Genomic DNA, 21,816 nt, shown 5'->3' with positions numbered 1-21,816 from the left:
TGTTCCTAGGCTGCATACTCAATGAAGCCTCAGACTGAGATATCAGAGTATGGAGCCATTTTCTGATTTTTCTAGTAAATTTGACTTGACAATCCATAACAAGATCACTGAGCTCCTCCACCAGATAGAACTGTATCATACAAATAAAATACCATTGGTAACAGAAAACAGAGAAATTTTGCATGCCATGGATATTTTACTTACCTTGGCAGCATATTTTGCAGGGATATCCACTTCTATGATAAGATTGATGCATGCATTGCCTACGTTACCTCATCAATGTGAAGATTCTGAAAGTATAGAAAATAAGGGTATTAGGCTGCATACCAACCTAAAAGTCTACAAAGCTACTATACTATCTTCACAGTTGTATGCCAGTGAAAGGTGAACAGTCTATCAGTGCCCTACCTAGAAACATTACTACTTCCACCTGAATTGTCTTAGAAAACTTCTGAAAATTACCTGGCAAGAAAAAATATCAGACACTGAGGTGCCCTCTGAAATTGTACTGCCAAGCATGCAAACTTTATTACAGAGAGCTTACCTTTGATGGGTGGCCCACGTAATTTGAATTCAAACACACACGTAAGTAAATGACTATTTTTTCATTTATTTCTTCTTTTGTAAATACTATTTTATTTTTTATAATTAAATATAAAGATAACTTTCATTTTTCTTGTTTATTTATAAATTTTTAATTTTAAACTTATCTTCAAATTAATAAAAGGAAAAAAAACAGCATTGCAAAGTACAAAGCAGAATATAGGAGAAGAGGATTTTATATAAAACAATCTATTTCCCATTCAAGAAAGTCTGGATAGTAAATCTACTTATTGTATTCAAGATTGTACAGTTTTTCTTTGCTTCTTTGTAAGTTTTGTTTTGCTCTCTGCTAAGCACTATTTATTTTAATTTCCCTCTTCCTCCACCCCCAAAACAGCTTAAAATTAAGCACAAGAATATGTATGTGTGTGTGTTTGTGTGTGTGTGTGTGTATGTGTGTGTGTGTGTGTGTGTGTGTGTGTGTGTGTGTGTGTGCTCTCAGGTATTTTATACTACTTATTTTACATGGGCTAAAACAATATTGAATAGCATAGTTGACATATAGAATAGTTTCCTCAATTTTCTCTTTTGATTAAATCTATTTTAACTTTTATTATGTCTGAAATCATGACTACCATCGTTGCTGGATTTTTTACAAAATAAATTCCACTCCTCAAATGCTCACACATATACATACATGTGGCAATATAAGTATAGATATATATGTATTTATATCTCTCTCATTTATATAGCATTTCCTGAAATTAACATTCTGTTAAACTCATATTTTTAATCAGTTATCAGTTTCCACTCTATAGGCAAATGAAATTTACTTTTCGTTTCATGAATTCATGTCATCCACATAATAACCTATAAATACTTGTTCTATATTTCCCTCCTTCCTATTTATCCTCATTTATCAACTCACACTTTGAAATCCCTTCTCTCTCCTCTGCTTTGCTTCTACTTATTTATCTTGTCCTCCTATAATTTTAGCCACCCCACCCACCCACCTCTACAAGAATTCCTTTCTTTTCCTCTGCCCTCACCCTATCCTCATACCCTCATATTTTTTTCTGAATTTAGAAGACTTTATACTCATATACATACATATTTGTGTGTGTGTGTGTTTGTGGTTCTCTCTTATTAATGAGAGTAGGGTTTTAACACTACTTATGCTCATCATTACTAGCTTCTTTATCTTCCTCTTCCCCCTTTTTTTGCCTAATTACTATGATACAATTGTTCTTTTTCATCTCTCCTTCTATTGTCTTATTATTTTTTGTATTTAACCCAACATTCTCAGCTCAGCTCAGGTCTTATTTTCAGACTACTCAAATAGAAATGATAGAAAGGAAATGATAATAATTTCACATATAAAAGTAAGCATTGTGATTTCCTTGTGTCCCTTAGGTTGACATTATTTTTCTCCTGAATGTTATATATTGAAGTTTCCCATTAAGTTCTCTTGTTTTTGTCACAAATACATGAAAATCTTTAAATGTTCATTAAAAGTTCTTTTATTCCATTCAAGATTATACCTATAACCCCTGCTTTTATTAAAAATTTTTTTGCTCTTCAAAACTATCATCATAGTAGCTTTAAGGTCTTGTATTCTTTATTGTAGCTCCTCAATATTATTTTCCCTTGCTGCTTCTGAAAATTTCTCCTTAACCTGGGAACTTTGAAATTTGGTTAAGATATTCCTGTATATTTTCCTCCTAGAATCTTTTTTGGATTGTAATCACTGGATTTTTTTCTATTTCTGTTTTACCTTCTTGCTCTGCAACTTTATGACTATTCTCTTTAATAATTCCTTATAATGCTGTATTTGGATTATTTTTAAATTATAATTTAGGTAGTCTAACTATTGTTATATTATTTCTCCACGATCTACTCTTCAGATCATTTGTTTTCTGAAGAATAGAAAAGACAATTTCATTCTTTTAATTTAATGTTATTATTTCTCTGTGTCTTAGAACATCTTTAGATTTTCATTGCCCAGTTCGAGTTTCCAAGGAATTATTTGCTTCCTTAAGTTTTTGGATTCTCTATTTAAAGTTGGTTGACTTTCTTTTCATAATTTTCATGATATCCTTGAATTACTCCTATTTTTCTTCAATTATTCCTCAATCTCCCTTTTTTGATTTTTAAAGTCCTTCCAAAAAAAACGTTCTTCCAAAAAATCTTTTTGTGCTTGGGAGCATTTGACATTTCTCATTGAAAAAGCAGAAGATCCTTTATCTCCATTATTTTCCTTTGAATATGAACCCAGATTGTCTCTATTCCAATTGTAATTATCTCTAGTTTTGTTCTTTCTCCTTTTTTATTTGCTCATTTTAGTAAAATTCTTATTGTATAATTTGTTTATTATTATAACTATTACTATTATTATTATTATTATTATTATTATTATTATTATTATTATTATTTAGCATTTAACATGATCAAGTTCTAGTCTTGAGTTATGGGGAATAATGGGCAAGTCTTACTTCCTTGTTACTTTTATTTTTTGACATCTGGCCCAGGGTTTAACTTTGGTCTCTCCCATTCATTCTTAAGTCATGGCTAGCGCCCCCATTCACACTGTACCACAAAAGACTTTATTTCCTTTGATCTCTCAGATGACTGAAAACTATAAATTCTTCTCTACCCTAGAACTGAAACAAGAGACTCTGTTCTCCTAAAAATTTCCACAGCCAAGCAGGGTTCCTGCCTCTGCTACTACAATCAACAAGTATGTGCTAGCTCTTTCTCCCCTACAGCAGCAGCCTAGCCTGGGCTATTTCTGGTCAGTACAGCTGTGCTTGGTGTCCCTAGACAGACAAAAGTTCTTCAGTCTCCTCCTGTTCAGCAGTCAGACCCCCAAACTGTCTATAAGATAAAGTATTCTAAGGTGGAGACTGCCTCCCAACCCCAGTTGTCCCTAAGGTGTATTGCTGTGGATTCCACAGACTTTACCTGTTTATACTAAACTTATGCCAAACCTGGGGGTCAAATCTTCCTGGGGGTATCCTCAAGCTGTCTTAGGAGAACAACTGCTTTAATCTATGTTTATTCCTGCTGCTCTGAGGTAATGTTCTTTCCTTTTAGGTGGAGAAAATTTGTAGAGCCAAAAGTTTTCTGACCTACACTGCCATTTTTCCAGAATCTATCAAAATTAATTTTTTAATTTTTTTCTTTTACTTTTTTTTATTATATTTATTTTTATTTTTATAAAAATGATGTTTTTATACATTACTAAAATATTCTTGTTTAAGAGTAAACATAAGGGCTAGCTAGGTGTTGCAGTGGATAGAGCATCAGCCCTGGAGTCAGGAGTACTGGAGCTCAAATCCGACCTCAGATACCCAACAACTACCTAGCCACCTAACCCCATTGCCTTGCCAAAAAAAACCCCAAAAAGAGTAAACATAATAACCCCCCCAAAAAAATATAGACCCTCATGATCAATAAAGTAGAGGAAGGAGAAAAGAATAAAAATAAAAAAATGATAATAAAAAATGTGCTTTGGTCTGTGTTCCAGCACCACCATCTCTGTCACACGTGGATCACATTCTTTATGATAAGTCCATCACAAAAGCTACTTCCATATTTTTCCACCCTGCCATTGCTGATTGCAACTGCCTCCATTTGTATTTCCCCATTACCATATACTATATTTTCTCTCTCCTTTCACTCTGTCCCTCTTTTTAAATGTGCTGTAGGGTAGCTGAGTGGCACAGCATACTGATAACCAACCCTGGGGCCAAGAGGGCCTGAGCCCACATACCACCCCCTAAGGCCCAGCAACCACCCAGCCCCATGGTACTGGACAGGTCATCCAATCCCAGCCCCTTGCAAGAAGTGAAAAAGAATATGTATTACATCTGACCACTCTCCCCTATGATTCACCCTCTCCTACATCACTCACATCCCTACCTTCCCCCTGTCTCCCTTTTCTCCTTCTTACTCTAGATGTCTATATCCCATTGAGTATATATGCTGTTTCCTTTCTGAGCCACCTCTGATGAGAGTGAAGGTTCCTTCATTCCCCCTCACCTTCCCACCTTCCATATCATTGCAATAGCTCATTGTAATAAAAAAATCTTATACGAAATATCTTAGCCTATTCCACCTCTCCTTTCTCTTACTCCCATTGCATTTCTCTTTAGGTCATTGACTCCATTTTACAGTATATTATATCTTCAAATTCAGCTCTCTCCTGTGCTTTCTCTATAAAAGCTCCTTCTACATGCTCTATTAAATGAGAAGTTTCATATGAATATTATCAGTATCATTTTTCCATGCAGGAATACATTCAGTTCATCATCATTAAGTCCCTCATATTTTACTCTTCTCCTCCACTCTCTGTACTTCACCTGAGTCCTGTATTTGCAGATTAAACTTTCTTTTCAGCTCTGGTTGTTTCAACAGGAGCAATTGAAATTTATCTGGTTCATTGCAAGTCCATCTTTTTCCCCTGGAAGAGGATGTTCACTTTTTCCTGGGTAGTTGATTCTTGGCGGCATTCCATTCTCTTTTGCCTTCTGGAATATTATATTCCAAGCCCTATGAGCCCTTAATGTAGTTGATGTTAAATCCTGTGTGATCCTGACTGCAGTTCCATGATATTTGAATTGTATCCTTCTGGCTGCTTGTAATATTTTCGATTTGACTTCGGAGTTCTGGAACTTGGTTATAATATTCCTGGAGTATTTTTTTTTGGTTCTCTTCTGGGGGAGATGGATGGATTCTCTCAATTTCTATTTTGACCTCTGCTTCTAGTGTATCTGGGCAATTTTCCTTCAGGAATTCTTTAAAAATGAAGTCAATGTACTTTTCCTGAACATGACTTTCAGGTATCCCAATAAATTTTAAATTATCATTCCTGAAATGGTTTTCCATATCTGTTTTTTTTTTCAGTAAGATGTTTCACATTTTCTTCTAATGTTTCATTCTTTTGGTTTTGAAGTATTGTGTCTTGACTTCTCATAAAGTCAACAGCTTTGTTTAGCACCATTCTAAATCTGAAGGAGTTGTTTTCTTCAGAGTTTCTTATCTCTTTTTCCATCTGACCAGTTCTGCTTTTTAAAGCATTCATCTCCTCAATAACTTTTTGACATGTTTTATCCATTTGACCAATGCTGGTTTCTAACATGTTATTTTCTTCAGCATTTTTTGATCTCCTTGACTAAGCTGCTGAATGCATTTTCCTGCGTCTCTCTCATTGCTTTTCCAAATTTTTCTTCTATCTCCCTTACTTGATTTTCAAAATCTTTTTTGAGCTATGTACCCTGAGTCCAATTTCTGCTTTTCTTGGAATTTTTAGATGTAGAAGCTTATACTTCCTCATCTTCAGAGTGAATATTTTGATTCTTCTTGGGATCATAGACAACATATTTCTCAATGGTGCTCCCCTTTTTTTCTCTGTTTACTCATTTCTCTAGCCTGTGCCTGGTTTTAGGGCAATTCCTGACCTTTTGAGTATTATTGGGATGCCCACAGTTGCTATCACTAGCTGTATTTCCCTCCATTCTATTTCTCACCACTCTCATCTATTCCATCCTCTCTCTCCTTTCATCCTGTCCCTGTTTCAGAAGTGTTTTGTATCTGAGTACCCCCTCCCACTTCCCTCTGTTTTATCATCTATTCCCTCATTTCTCCTTATCCCATCCCTTTGATCTAATTTTTCTCTAGGGTAAGATAGATTTCTATGCTCCATTAAATGTGTATATTCTTTTCTCTAAGTCATTTCTGATGAGAATGAGGACTCACTCATTCCCCCTTGCCTTTCCCCATTCCACTCCATTGTCAAAGCTTTTTCTTGCTTATGTGACATATCTTAACTTCTTCTTCCTCTACTTTCTCTTCCTCCCACTTTATCACCCATTGACTATCTTTTTGCTATATTATATTATTATATTCAGCTTCTAACTGTTATCTCTCTCTCTCTCTCTCTCTCTCTCTCTCTATATATATATATATATATATATATATATATATATATATATATTCCTTCTAACGGCTCTTCTAAATTAGAAAGTTCATATGAGTTATCAGTATCTTCTTTCCATGCAGGAATACAATCAATTCAACATCCTTAACTTCCTTATAATTAGCCCTTCTCATCCATCCCCTCTATGGCTCACCTGAATCCTGTACTTTGAAATGAAAATTTCAGTTCAGCTCTAGTTGTCTCAATAGGAAAGTCTGAAAGTCCCCTGTTTCATTGAAAGTCCTTCTTTTCCCTTCAAGAAGATATTCCGTTTTTCTGGGTCTCCTTTATCAGTTGTAAAAGAAGATCGTTTGCCTTTCAGAATATTATATTCGAAGTCCTGCAAACCCTTAATGTAGATGCTGCCAGATCCTGTGTAATCCTTACTAGAGAGCCATGGGGGTTGAATTGCCTGTTTCTGGAGGATTTTAGCATTTTCTCTTTAATTTGGGAGTTTTGGATTTTGGCTACAATATTCCTACAAGTTTTCCTTTTAGTATCTCTTTAAAGGAGTTGATCAGTGACTTCCCTCAATTTCTATTTTACCCTCTGTTTCTAGGATTTCAGGGTAATTTTGTTGTATTATTTCCTGAAGAATGAAGTCTAGGCTCTTTTCCTGGTCATGACTGTCAGGAAGCCCAACAATATTTAAATGATTTCTTCTGGATCCACTGTCCACATCACTTGTTTTTCTAATGAGATATTTCACATTTTCTTCTTAGTTTTTTATTTTTTGCACAGTTTTAATTCATTCTGAGTTCTATCAAAGTTATCAGCTTACTTTAGTTCCATTCTGCATTTGAAGTAGTTATTTTCTGCAAAGAGCCTTTTAAATCTCCCTTTCCAGGTGGCCAATTCTACTTTTTAGAGCATTCTTCTTTTCATTTGCCTTTTGTCTTGCTTTTTTTTTCATTTGGCCTAAACTGCTTTTTAACATATTTTCTTCAATATTTTTTGCATTTTTTTTCACCAGGTTGCTGATTGGTTTTCATGATTTATCTGCATCACTCTCATTTCTCCTCCCATTTTTTCTTCTACCACCCTTATTTTTCAAAGTCTTTTTAAATCTCATCCATAGCATGAGACCATTTTCTATTCTCTTGGAGGTTTTGGATACAGAAGCTTTGATTTTGTCATCATTTGAGTATGTATTTTGGTCCTTCATGGGACCAAAGTAATTTTCTGTGATCAGATTTTTCTTTCTCTTTTGTTTGCTCATTCCTCAGCCTATGACTGATTTACCACACTTCCAAGGCTTTGAGGGGTTTTGAGGAAAACTCACAGGGACCTTAATTCCTCCATGCTTTTATGAGATACTCTGACTTCTCTCTTGATCATGTTGAAGCCTTCCTCTCTGCCCTGGAGCTGTGAGGATGTCCCTGACTGGCTGCGTTGATTGGGAGCCCAAACTGCAACCTAGATGTGAATGTGGGCAAATGGCTGAGTCCTTCCACAGGGAGAGCAGAGAGATCTCTGTAATCTCCCAAGTCCCCTTTATTGTCTATGGGCTGAGAGTTCTGGACATGCTAGGTGACTCTGCCAACTCCCAGTGCAGGTACTTACTACAGGACTGCTCTGAAGATAGAGCTCTATTCTGCCTACTCTGATGTGGCAGAATTCTCTCACCAACCTTTCCAACTGTTCTAGATACCAACTGTTCTAGATAATTAAACTTCCCTCTCTGCCATGGAACCAGGCCCTGGGCAGTCTATTCTGCACTGCAGCTATGCTGTGGCTTATTTCCAACCCATGGTCACAGTGGAAAAGACCTGTACCAGAGATTTTCTAACTTGTCTTAGACAGGGAAATTTCTCACTCAGTCTTTATATGGGTTTTGCCTCTCTAGATTTTGGCTAGAGTCACAATTTGATGGCTTTTGGAATTTTTAGGGGGAATGAGTTTCTGGGAATTCCTGTCTTCAAGCTGCCATCTTTGTTCCACCCCTCCCTCAATATTCATTTTTTCATAAAATTTTGAGTTTCAAATTATTTATTATTTCATCTATCAGTCCACTCCAAGACAGCAATAAATCTAATCTATTTTATACATTTTCAATCATTTAAACATAGTTCCACGTGAGTCATGTTTTAAAAGGACAGAACAAAAGGGGGAAACCACAAAAAACAGAATGAAAATTGTATAATATGTTCAATTTGCATTCAGACTTTATAATTCTTTCTCTGGATGTGGATAGTATTTTTCATCATGAGTTTCTAAAAGACAATTTACAGAGAACTAACACAAGGGTAAGCACTTACCTGGTCAAAAGAAACAGTACAATTGATAACATTCTCAGGGTCTCTCTCTGAGGAACTTTGCTATTATTTGGGAAACATGGGAGATGCTGACACAGGACTACCTAATATACTGGCATGCCTATATTAAAGATTACCTGTATTCCATGAGTAAAGAAGAATTGAAGTAGTATAAAGGATATGTGAACTGGATAAACCCAGGCATATCTCCATCCCATAGGTTCCAATGGACTTCATTTGCTCAGCCTGTAGTAGAGTCTTCAGAATTTACATTGAATTGAACAGCCACAATGGAACACACAGTATCCTGACCCTAAAATCATAATTTCATTGATTCATTATAAAAGCAAACAATGACAATTATAGCCTGATGTAACATTGTTTTCATTTATCCATTCCACCATTGGATGTCTTCATATGCCTGGAGTAGACACCCCTTTAACTTGCCAAAGGGTTGGAAACTCCTTAGATACGTTCCCCCTGCTAAAATGGTGGATCATGTAGACACAAAAAGTGGCAAGTAGTCCTGAAAAGGACTTAGCAGCTCTTACACCAGAGAGTACTAGTCTTATCTTAATATATCTTACACTCCATTCACTGAAAAGTTGTGATAGTGGTGTTAATAGTGGCAATTGTAGTTGTATTAATAGTTATAATAGTAATGGTGGTAATAATAGTCATAGTAGTAGCAATATTAGTGGTAGTTGTGGTGATAGTGGAAGTAGTAGTAGTAGTAAATGTGAAATATTTAAATTCATCTATCATACTTTCCTTTAGTATTCTCTTCTCCAAGCTAAACCTATCCAGTTCTTTCTATTTATCATATGCTATTTACAGATCACTCACCATCCTTGTTACCCTCTGAAAGATGTTAAAGTTGTCTCCTAAAATGTGTGGCCTCTAACTAAGAAAAATACTGCAGAAGTGGTGTGATTATGGCAAGCACAGAGTGAGAATGTTATTTCTCATTATTTGGATTCTGTCATTTTTAATAATGACTTTAGTTCACATCCTTGTTTGGACACCAAAGTTTGTTTTTTATTTCATACACTAGGGTTGTATTTCCTCATATTCCCCTAAGTTTCTCCAGCATAATAGAGACCACTTCAAGAATCATAATAATTATATTTTTAAAAAGCTTTTAATTCCCTCTGACAGCTTGGAGTGTCTAAAGATGGCAAAGTGAAGGAGATAAATACATTATTGATCAGGCAGACTTGTAATTCCTTAGTGAATTGGATTGAATTCCTTCATTGTGATCAGGTCAATGATATAAATCTCCCAAGAAATCAATACCATGGAGAGTTCCTAGCAGAAATATGTTTCCATGGTCACTGACTGACCCTAGAGTATAACTCTCTTCTATAAGAACAAGCCAAGAAAGGTTCTAGTCCAGGAAGAAGATGCTATGTATAGAGGAGATCAGTTTTGAGCTTTCCACAGGTCTAGGAATTAAGCTAAAATCACTATCTCCAAATCTCCATGACACAAAGAAATGTCCTTCTAAGCAAAAGAAAGATAGCATTCTTGGTTTATTACTTCCTATTGAAAAGGAGGCCCACATATCAAAGCTATTGGGATAGTAGTCAGAAGAACTCGGATTGAGATCTGCTTAAACTCTTTACCTTTGAACAGGTTAAATTTGGACAAGTTACTTTCATAAGTTTCATTTACTATATTTACAAAGTGGGCATAACTATATATGCAGATAAATATATATATATATATATATATATTTACATATATATCTATATATTTACATATATATGTATATATAAATATACATATTTATATATATACATATAACCTTAGTGGATTGTTGTGAAAAACCAAATAAAAGAATTTATGTGACAATATTTTGTAAATACAATAGATGCATTGATTATCATTGTTATTCCTATTATTGTCATGAAAGAACAAAAGGTGAAAAAGATGGTGAGTTGGGGATCATAACTTCATCTTTCCCATATAACACTGAAATTGTCAAGAGTTAAGGCTTATTTTCTCCACATTGTAAATCCCTGTCAAGGTCAGCATGTGTAATGAACCCTGGAGAATAAGTGGCAGCGTCACTTATTTCTTAGCTCACATTCTATTGGACATCCTATTCTTACAAAAGACTGAGAGTTAAATCTGCATTATTCTAATAACAAGGCTAGGGGTAAAATGTGGAATAAGGAAGTGGAGTAGGGTATGAGGAAGGTAATTTTTTAAGGCTCTCTGAGAAAGAAGGACAACTGAGTAGAAAGAAGGTTGGCATGTGTTTTGGTCCCAGTTCTTCTGTTCAATTGTTATTTGACAAATGAGTAGTTCATTTCTCATTTTTAGGCCTCAGTTCCAAATGAGAGAATTGTTCCATCTCTAAAATTCAAAGTCAAGGCAGATTTTCTATCCATATTCCTAATCACTTCTTATCTGGAGAATTTTATCTGATCACTGTTATATCTAAGCACACACACACACACACACACACACACACACACACACACATATAAATTTATATATATGAATATTTATGTTTATACATTTATTTATATACACAGGCAAACATGTGAACATATGTATGTTTGTATGTGTATGTATGCTTATATAAACATGCATATATGTGTATTTAGTATGAATTAATAAATGTTTGTTGAATAACAATTCTGACCATTACTCTATTTCCTTTTATTGCCCTCTAGGATTCTGAAATACCAAGATTCCATAAAGGAGAGCAAGATGAGGAAAAAACTTTAGTATTTTCTCAGTTCTAGTTTTATGAATGACATGGTAAATAAACAGTTTGGGGTATCCTGGGTTCTTTAACTACACCAGTCATGTTTCTCTAGTGCTTATCCCATATCATTAGTTCTCCATTCTAATGAGTCTCTCTTTGTTGCTAGGGAACCAGAGATAAATATTATCTATATTATACCTTAGAGATCATGTTGTCTTACCTAATCCTATAAATTAATATTCTGAATCCCATAGAGTAGGTGAATTACTCAAGGTGACATTAGTAAGTAGCAGAACTGAGATTTGAACTCATTTCATCTTGACTCCACATCTAGTACTCTTTCCGGCTGGTGTTTCATCCTTAAGTACACTAAACAAAGAAGAAATGAAGGCTTCACCTTAAAACATCCCTTAAATAGTTATTGAAACCATGGGTTCCATTGTGTTACCAAATGTAAATGACTCCCAAGTATACATATGAAACTCCAATCTCTCCTGAGCTATTGTCTAATAAAATACAACTAACTTTGCAAATTTGCCTTGATATCTGAAACTCAACATTTTCCAAACAGAATTCAATATCTGTCTCCACCATAACCATCCTAGTTCTACCATTATATATTTTTGTTTTTGTTGAATAAATCACCATCCTTGCAGTCACTAATGCTTGCAACTTCCTCACTCTCCTTCACCTCACACATCCAATTGACTGGAATACTGAACTAATTCTACCTTCACTACAATTCTTGTATCAAACTCTTCTCCAGTCTCAAATAGCCAGCTTTCTAGTTCAGTTTTTCAACATTTTCTCCAAAAGGATTACAATAGCTTCATAGCAGATTTACATTTCTCAAATCTGTCTGTTTTCTGATTCATATACTAAACAGTTTCCATCGTGGTATTTCTCAAATTCTGACCCTACTAACCCTTTGCTCAATTAACTGCAGTGACACCCTATTACATCTAGGTGCAAACATATAATATTTTGCTTGACTTAAAACCCCTTTCACAACCCAACTTAAACCAACTCCAAAGTCTAAGATTTTATTATTATACTTTATTTTATCTTGGCAGGAGGACAGGAATTCAAATCCAGCCTTAGACTCTAGAATCTTTACTAGCTGAGTATATTGGGCAAGTCACTGAACCCTGATTGCCTCACATCCAAGGCAAACTCCAGTCATCCTGATTCATATTTGGTCACTGGGCTCAGATGACTCTGGAGGAAAATGTGAGACTAGTGACTTAGCACAACAACCCCTCACTCAAATCCAACTCATGTGCTTGTCATGGCATAACCTCCTTTATGACGTGTTCTTCTTATAAAATGAAGGACCAACAAAAGACCAACATTGTAATTCTCTCTCTCTCTCTCTCTTTCTCTCTCTCTCTCTCTCTCTCTCTCTCTCTCTCTCTCTCTCTCTAATATATGTATATGTATATATATATATATATATATATATATATATATATATTCTACAATTCAATCAAAATGTACTTTTTGTTCGTTCATACATATTTCATTCTATCCCTTAGCCCATCTGCCCTTTGACAACATATTCCTTACAATTTCTGGAGAGGAATTCCTTCCCATCTTCAACATTTAGAATCCATGGTTTTCTTTTTTTTTAGGTTTTTGCAAGGCAAATGGGGTTAAGTGCCTTGCCCAAGGCCACACAGCTTGGTAATTATTAAGTGTCCGAGACCAGATTTGAACCCAGGTACTCCTGACTCCAGGGCCAGTGTTTCATCCACTGTGCCACCTAGCCACCACAAGAATCCCTGGTTTTTCTTCAAAGCTGGATTCAAATACCACTCCTAAATATGGTCTCTCTATCCCTTCCCCAGCAGCTGGAGCTTTCCTCCACATTGTACTAATCATATAAAATTTGTATGCATTTAGAACTGAATATACTCTCTCTTCCATTAGAATGTAAACTCTATTAAGTTTCCAATTTTTTTTAGGTGGGGTTGTATCCTCAACTCCAAGCATAGTATCTGGTATTAAATAGGCATTTAATGAACATTTTTTTTTGTTTGATTGAGAATCTTCCATGTGCTCAGCACAGCGTTAGGCACCAGATAGGCAGGCGAAAATTTGAATATATATATCCCCTTTTCCAGAGAATAATCAGTAGAGTAGAAGAAAATATCAATTCAAGTATAAAAATAGCACATTTGTGTAATTTTTGTATTGAGAAGCAGTTTTCTTTATTTTTTCCAATTACAGAGAGGCATTTTTGCCTAAGAGATCAAGTCCTAACCTGAAAGGCAGAAAGAAGTTTAATTATTGTCTCTGACATAGACTAACCATCCAACTTTTGGTGTATCCTTTAAACCAGCAAGGCTCCTGGTTGAGGCATGAAGTGGCAGAGATGTGATCAGCTTGAATTTGTTGAGTTTTAGGATTTAGAGAAATGTAATGTAATCACTTTAATGAAATCACAGATTTTCTCCTACAACTAAGTTAAGGTATAGAGAATATTTCCCTCATAACATCTCTATCACATAGGTGATTCACATTTTATAATATTTTTCATTTATTTCATTTGACTTCTCAACATCTCTCTGAAGAAGGTGGGATAATAATTATTTTTATTATTATTATTGTTATTATCATAAAGAAGGGAAAACCTTCAGAGAATAGAAATGAGGTACTGAGGGTCTTATCAATAGAAAGTCCAGGGCCTATGATTTTCAATTTAAATGTCCTTTTCCAATTCTGTACAGAAAATAATTAAGTAAATTTAAGGTATAATGTGGGGGAGAGGTCAAAGGGAAAACTGATTTTTTCAGTATCTTTAATGTCAGCTTCCCTGAAGGAGAAAAGATAAAGCTGGAGCTTTGCCTTGGGGAATAGAAAAAGGAAAAATGGGGGAAAAAGACCAAAAGCATTAAGCCAAACAGAAAGGGAAGTGGAAATTTAGGGCGGGAGAAATAGGAATGATAGTGTTTGAACAGATGCACTGTAGCTCATTGTGTTCTAAAACCGCATTTTTGGTAATCCCTCATTAGGAGATGCCCCATTTATTTTACCATATTTATCCCCTTTTTATTTTGTATGCAGAATTCATAAATGTTTAATGACTTTGGTATGAGGCATGCCTCTGCAAACTTAATAAAGTCACACAAGGTATCTAAGGGTGAGCAGGAGGCAGAGAGAGCAAGAGGGCATCCATGAATGAAGAAGGAGGGGGCATGTGAGGAATGGGGTGGGAATTAAGGCAGGCTGAATATCCTTCAAGTAGCAAGTCAGGCAGTTTTCCTGGAAATCAGGTTGTACAGCAAGGTTTCTAGGAGCTTAGGGCTACAGCTACACTTGTTATTCTGCAAAAACTCTGTAAAAGCATGAATAAGAAGGATGGAGGACTGTATGAAAAGGGCAATGGAGAGTTGAATGGAAAAGAGGAGAAAAATATATCTAAGGCAGGCTGGCATTTTATGTATGCCTACTTAGACTACTTTGAATTTCATCGAGTCCCCTATGACCCCCAACTCTTTAATTAACTGTCTGAATCTTTTAAAGTGGTGAGTCCTACGGGGTTGATCTTTTCCACCATCTTATTGACATCTCTTTTCAGTGACTCTTATCTACTCTGTCCAGTTTGGTTGCCACTTAGGTAGAGAGTAAATTCCTTTCATTGTTCCCTTTCTTTTACTACAGTTCTGAGAAATGGATATCATTGTATTTCTTTCCCTACTTTCTAGTTTTTCCTCCTCAGTTTCCTCCTTCAACTTTAAGTCATGGTGACCTTGGAGCCAAGATTTTAGATTGCTGCAACATGTCAGGATCGTATGGAAATCCTGAAAACCAGATTTCCTGAGACTTGGGCCCAAGGTGTTTCAGATTTGGAACTAGGACTGAGCTTAGATATGAAACAAATTTCCTTCTTCTTCCCATGGGCTGAGGATGATTCAGGGGAGAGGGGAGATTATGCACTCACTTGAGGGTTGAGATTAAATCTGTATATTTATGATTATGTATTTGGAAAGAGAGAAGTTGGAAATAGTTCAAAGAGGGGGAGGAGAGAGAGAGAGAGAGAGAGAGAGAGAGAGAGAGAGAGAGAGAGAGAGAGAGAGAGAAGGAAGAGAATGAATAAGATGAAAATTAGGCAGAAGGGGAGGAAGACAAGTGAAAGGAGAAAACAGAAAAGGGGAAAAGATAAGGAACAAGAAGAGAACAAAAGAGAAGAAAATGAGGAAGAGGCAGAAAATACACATTTGGAAGAAGGAAAGAGGAGAGGAAAAGAAAGAGGAGATGGAGCAAAGAAAAGGAAGAGATTCAGAGAAAATAGGAAATAAAAAGGAAAAGAAGGGAAAGAAGAAAAAGAATAGTGAAGGGGGTGGGGACAGCTTGCAGTGCTAATAAGTGCAGAAAAGTGAATAGGCCATGCGTGATAAGAAGGCAGTTTTAACATTTTTCAGAGGTGGTTGGAGTTTCCTTACCACAAGAGTAGCAGCAGGCCTTCTCTGCTGGTTGCCTCCCCAAAATATCACCTTGGAGTCCATCTGTAGCAAGAATCCTTTAGTGACAGATGATAGGCCTTCTATGAAATGTATTCAGAGATTTGCATGAAGATCTTTCGATATAAATAAACGAGTTTCTCTCTTTCCCTAGGAATAGGAAATGACCCTAGAATCCAGGTTGGCAAAATTCTCTTTGAATAGACTGCTATGTCTCAGTACTGAGATAACTACACACTCATACAACTTGAAAAAGTGCTATGTTTACCTTTGAAATTCCACATTTGGGACCCAATAGAATACAAATGATTTGGCACTATTCAGCCCACTCCCAATATGGAATTATCTCATTTTCTTCTCCATTTTGCACTTTTTTGTAAAGATTTTACCCATCTCTCTCTGCCTTCTTCTTCTTTATTAATCCAATGAGAGATAGACAGACAGACAGCAGATAGATTTGCAGACAGACAGTCATGTTTAAACATGATTGCATATGTCCAACTTTTACCAATTTTTTGATGCCATAGAGAAGGGAGGGAGGCAGAAACATGTAGAAACCATAAATCTGAAAATTGATGAATGTTAAAAGACTACCTTTACATGTAATAGGAAAAACAAACTGAAGTAAAAATAAAAATAAACATGTTTCCTCTATCTGGCTAATAATAATAATAAATAAATTTGTGGACTCTATGTTTTAATTGGATGATTCCTTAAACCTGGGATTGATTTTCATAAAACCTATAATGAGGGTCACATATACATGATCAAAATATTATCTATTGCATATCTTTATATTAATCATAGAAGCATTTAATATTTAAGATGAGAGTTTAGAAAGAATATTAGCAACATTAAAGATTAAATATGAGACTTAGGAAGCAATTTTCCACAGAGAATATGAGACTTGAAATGGATCTCACATCATTTAATTCAACCCACTCATTTCACAGAAGAGGAAACTGAGTTCCAGAGAAGAGAAGGGACAAAGAAAAAAAAAGATTTGCTAGCTAGTTCAAGCCTGGAACTTAGTTCTCTGACTCTCTGTCCAATTTTCTTTATATTATATCTTGCAGCCACTTCCCTAAATTGTCGGAAATAGTAGCTACTATTTGAGTTCCTTTTTTCAACACAAAACCAAGGGAAAGAAGGAAAGGAGATCTGTTGAAAGTGCAAAGGCTTACTTCAATGGAAAATAGTTCTCTAAGACCTACTTCCTCTGTGCTCGCCTTTAGGAGAAGCAAGGAGTGGAAGCAATGACAAGGGGAGCCACAGATCTGATTGAGACAGCGTCTGGCAACCACAAAAAGGACAAGTCCAGAAGCGATTACTACAGAAAAATACAAACTTTTCTTTCCTTTTCTTATTTTTTCCTCCCTGCTGCCTGCTTCCTGACAGCACAATACTCCAAAGACCCAGCAAGGCACAGACAGAGCTCTCAGTAGCTCCAATGTTCTTTGAAAAACATTGCATTATTACAAAAGTAGAGAACAGTAATGCAAAATGAGAGAAAATTGTCAGTAAATCTATTCATTCACACACACACATCACAGTATACACAGTATATTTTCAGTCAGGACTGAAAATTGGAGGAAGAAAAACTCTGTCAAAATAGACTGAAAGACATGGGAGTTTTAGCAATAGTAAAGGGACAACCAAGAAATTTTATTTATAAATGAAGCAGATTAGGCATTATTATAATGTATTTTAGACTCAAATGTTAATTACTAGGAAACTGTTTTATAGGGTCATTGCATCAGAACTATAAAAGAAACTTCAAAGTCATCATATATAATATCTTCCCTCTAAGTAGATGAACCCAAAATAATGTAAAATATAAACTTGGCATATTGATTAGGTAGTGATAATGAAGAACATTTTCTGAAATTTTAACTTACTCTTGTAATGATTCATCATATATGTACCTCTATATGTATGTGTGCATGTATAGTGTTCTACATCTTAATAACTCAGTTTTACATTGTGAGTTAACATTTAGAAAACACTTTCATTGCAATCATTCTCCAATCTTATTGTAACTGTTGCTTTAATTAGTGAGAAAATGGAGAAGAAACCCCTTTTGTGATGGGGAAGTCAACAGATCTTAACGTATTACATGTGTTTCACTTTTTCAGTACATTGATCACCTACTCTTATTCCCCTCTTTTTCCTTTTAAAAATATGATTTTTCATAGAAAATAATTCTCTGGAGGGGAAAATACATGGATTCTAGAATGATGTAAGAAACATAACCAATAATAGTATAATAAAATAAAATATCAATATAACATATTGAAAAAGAGAGAAAAAAGAGGTCCAAGCAAATTAAACAATCATTGCAAGGTCACAAAAATATGTAGCACATCAGACCCCCTGATTTTCTGATTTTAAATGAAGCATTCTTATTAATACTTCAGTCACCTCCCTTTAAAAATCACTTTCCTTACAAGAATTTTGTGAAATGAATAATATTTCATACATGAATTGTCCTCTCTTGACAGGTAAAAAAACTGAGACAATTCAGACATGTACAATAATTTATCTAATTTTACATAATTGGAAAAGGCATAGTGAGAACTACATGGTTAGTCAAATTTGCCTATCTGGTACCACAATCTCCCCAGAACTATTAGATGATAGAATGTAATAAGGAAGAAAAAGAGATTTGAATAGCAAGATGCTGTCAGTGAGTAAAAAGTGGGAGACCTAGAGTGTAAGTTCTGGGTGTCATGCTTAGAGAGGGAGAGTGTGGAGTGGCTCTATTATTCCATAAATGACAGTAAGGGTCAGTCAACTTGTCCATTCAGGTTATAGTGAAGAATAATTTTGTGTATTCAGGAGTGATTGACAGAGCTACAATTGTTCAGTAGACTGTCATAACAGCTGGTGGGGGGTTTGCAAACAGCTGAATGAATAACTGGTATTTGGCATGGCAGGCCCCAGAAAGGCCTAAATAGGCAAGAGAGAATGTCGATTAGCTTCTTCTACTATCTGACCAAGAAACTACCACCTCTCCTCCTTTCCATTTCCTTTCCCCTCTAGATAGTATTTCCAGATGTTCCCACTTCACTTCATATGGAATGTAATGAAAAATGAAGAGAACAATGAGAGTAATGGTATTATGTTTATAAAGAGTTTTTATTTTCAAAATATTTTTACTTATATATGTAGAATAGAAGATAGAGAACTATACTGTATAGAGTTCAAAAAGTTCAAAAGGAATGAATTTCACTCAAATCCCATCTCTAACATATTTACAAGGAAAGCCTGGTCAAGTCACAATCTCTCAATACATTAAACAACTCTCTAAGGCTAGAGGTTGCAGAAAAGTTGCTGATCTGCATTGGTGAAGGAAATTCCTTATATTAAAGAAATAATGAACCATTCTCAAGAGATATCCAGTTACCTGGATCTTAGAACTTCTTTCTACCAAGTCTGTAAGCTCCTTAAGGACAAGATACTTTTCTGATAGCTGTTGAGTCTTTTACTGGAAAAAGTAGAGACTCAAGGGGCAAGAGACTAGATCTATAGCAATAATCACATATTTAAATTGCATTTTAAGTTTTGTCATCATAACTTTTGTGTCATCTTGATAACGGTCCTATTAGAAAGAAATTTTAAGGACTGTTATTCTCATTTTGCAGATGAGGAAACCAAAGTACAAAGAGATAAAGAAACTTATCTCATATCACACAACTAATATGTTAGATAAGGTTTAAGATTATAGGTATTTCCTGAATTCCTTTATACTGTACTTTCCACTATCATTCTAACCCCCTGATCTGGTCTTTGATCTATCATTGATAAAAAGAAAGCAAGTACATGTTATCTTCCTGGAGAGACTGTAAACTCCTTGAGAACAAGTACTTTAAAAATTTATATCTTTATATTCCTATCACTTAGTATAGTAACTAGTACCTTTTTGGTGCTTAACAGTCTTACTTATTGTAAAATTTTTTAACCATGGCCAAGTCAATCGAATTTTCTGTACTTCATTATCTTCCTATATAAAATAAGAGAGTTTTGTATCGTAATGGTCCATTTAAACTCCAATGTGCTATAGTCCAGCATAAATTATAAATGCTTTAAGAATAAATATGATATATAAAACATAAATACTATATAGGTGTAGGTATTCCAATGTTCATTCAAGATATAATATTCTCTCCTCCTCTATTCTATTTTGTTCTGTTTCCTGTTCATCTGATTCTATCTTTTTTCCTGCTTCTTTTGTGTTGCCTATAGTATATATTACAGAAGCACAGAATCTCAGAGATAAAAGAGACCTCAGGAGCTATTTAATCCAAACAATGCCTAAACAGACACATCCTTACAAAATATCTGAAAATCATGATTCAGAATATGCTGAAAATTTATAGTGAGGGAAGCAGAAAAATCACTACTTCTTGAGAAAGGCATCTTTGAATAATTCTAATATATAGGAAGTGTGTTTGTTGCTATTATTTTGTTCTCCCAAAATGAAACCTGTATTTGTTTTTATGTTTGTTTGGTTTTTTGCAATTCCTGCTCTGCTCCCTCTCCTTTCAAATAAAAGCAACAAAGAAAAGTAGCATACCACCCCAAGTCTTCTTCTCCATGCTTAACATCATTCAGTCTTTAAAGGAATCTTTATACTATAAATCTATCAACTAATACTTATGTTCTCCCCCCATATGCTTTTTCCATAATTTTGAATTCACTACTGAACAACAGTTGTGAGAGTCACACAATTGTACAAACTGATCCCACTAGAAATTTAGGTGATAATCTTAGTTGGACACTCATTGATGAACAGCAATTCCTTTATTCTTTCTCACTTGACTCTCTATTGCACTCTCCAAATTTACTATTCAAAAGCCTCTCTTCTCAAAGCTTTTGCACTGAATCTCCTTAGCATATGACTATGATTGATGCACTATTGAGAAAAGAGTGGTCCTTATAGTACATCAAATACTCCCTTTTTAATAAAAATAATGTGTATGTTATTTTTGAAATCTTTTTGGAATCATTTTCCACTTTTTCTTCCCATACTCCAGTCTGGTAAAAAAAAAACCATAAATTATACTTTACTCTATAAAGTCCTATCTCTCTAAATCTTTCCTGCTTTGTCCTATGCCCTCTGCATCCCAGCCTTGGTCTGATCTTCAGTGTAGTTTTTTCTCCTAGTCTTTTAATGCCTTGATTCCTTCTCATGTAAAGAACGGAAGGAAGAAAGGAAGAAAGAAAGAGAAATAAAGAAAACAAACGAAAGAAACAGCCTTTCATTTAATCTCACCATTCTTTCAGGTGATAGCCTATATTTCTCAGCATTAGCAAAACCACACTTTGAAAAAGACATACAAACCCACTCACTGAATCACAGAATTTCAAAGTGCAAAGGTATTTTAATAGTTATCTAGTCCAGTGTATAAGTTAAAGGAATCACCATTTTATCAGAGTTGATGAGTAGATACACAACCTCTGCCTGAGGACTTCAAAGGAGGAAGAATATATCCTTTACAAGAAACGTATGTCTCTTTAAAACAATTCCAATTTATAGGAATTTCTCTTGATATTGAGTCTAAATTTGCCTCTTTGAAACTTCTATTCTTTGTTCCTGTTTCTGATCTTCTGTCAAGTAGAAAAATTTGAGTCCATTTTCAATAAAATGTGCTTAAAATATTTGAAGACAGTTACCCTCTCTATTCACATTTCCATATGTAACTCAATAATGTTAACATATCCACTATGGCAATTCCAAAAACATGCCTCAGTCTATTTTCCATTTAGTTAATTTGAAAATTTTGTCACATTTTTGTTTTGTTTTGTTTTATACTTTCATTATATTAATTATTCTTCTGATTCTTCTCAGTTTGCTCT

At 35.0% G+C, this 21,816-nt stretch overlaps 1 long non-coding RNA gene across 5 annotated transcripts in view; it reads right to left on the bottom strand.

Moving 5' to 3' along the window:
• Window positions 1-21,816, bottom strand: part of LOC141505678 (uncharacterized) — an 83,631-nt gene that overhangs the window by 19,808 nt on the left and 42,007 nt on the right. For 3 of the 5 annotated variants that reach the window (XR_012473666.1, XR_012473669.1, XR_012473670.1), the window contains exons 3-4: window positions 8,913-9,088; window positions 205-290 (exon numbers count right to left, since the gene is read on the bottom strand). This is a non-coding gene — a long non-coding RNA (uncharacterized LOC141505678). Of the gene's footprint in view, window positions 1-204; window positions 291-8,912; window positions 9,089-15,939; window positions 16,108-21,816 lie in introns of all 5 variants that reach the window. The other 2 variants (XR_012473668.1, XR_012473667.1) reach the window with 1 other exon arrangement.

Source organism: Macrotis lagotis, chromosome 1 (assembly GCF_037893015.1).
Source record: "Macrotis lagotis isolate mMagLag1 chromosome 1, bilby.v1.9.chrom.fasta, whole genome shotgun sequence".
In the NCBI taxonomy this organism is placed as follows: Eukaryota; Metazoa; Chordata; class Mammalia; order Peramelemorphia; family Peramelidae; genus Macrotis; species Macrotis lagotis.
This window is presented reverse-complemented; position numbering and strand designations above follow the sequence as displayed.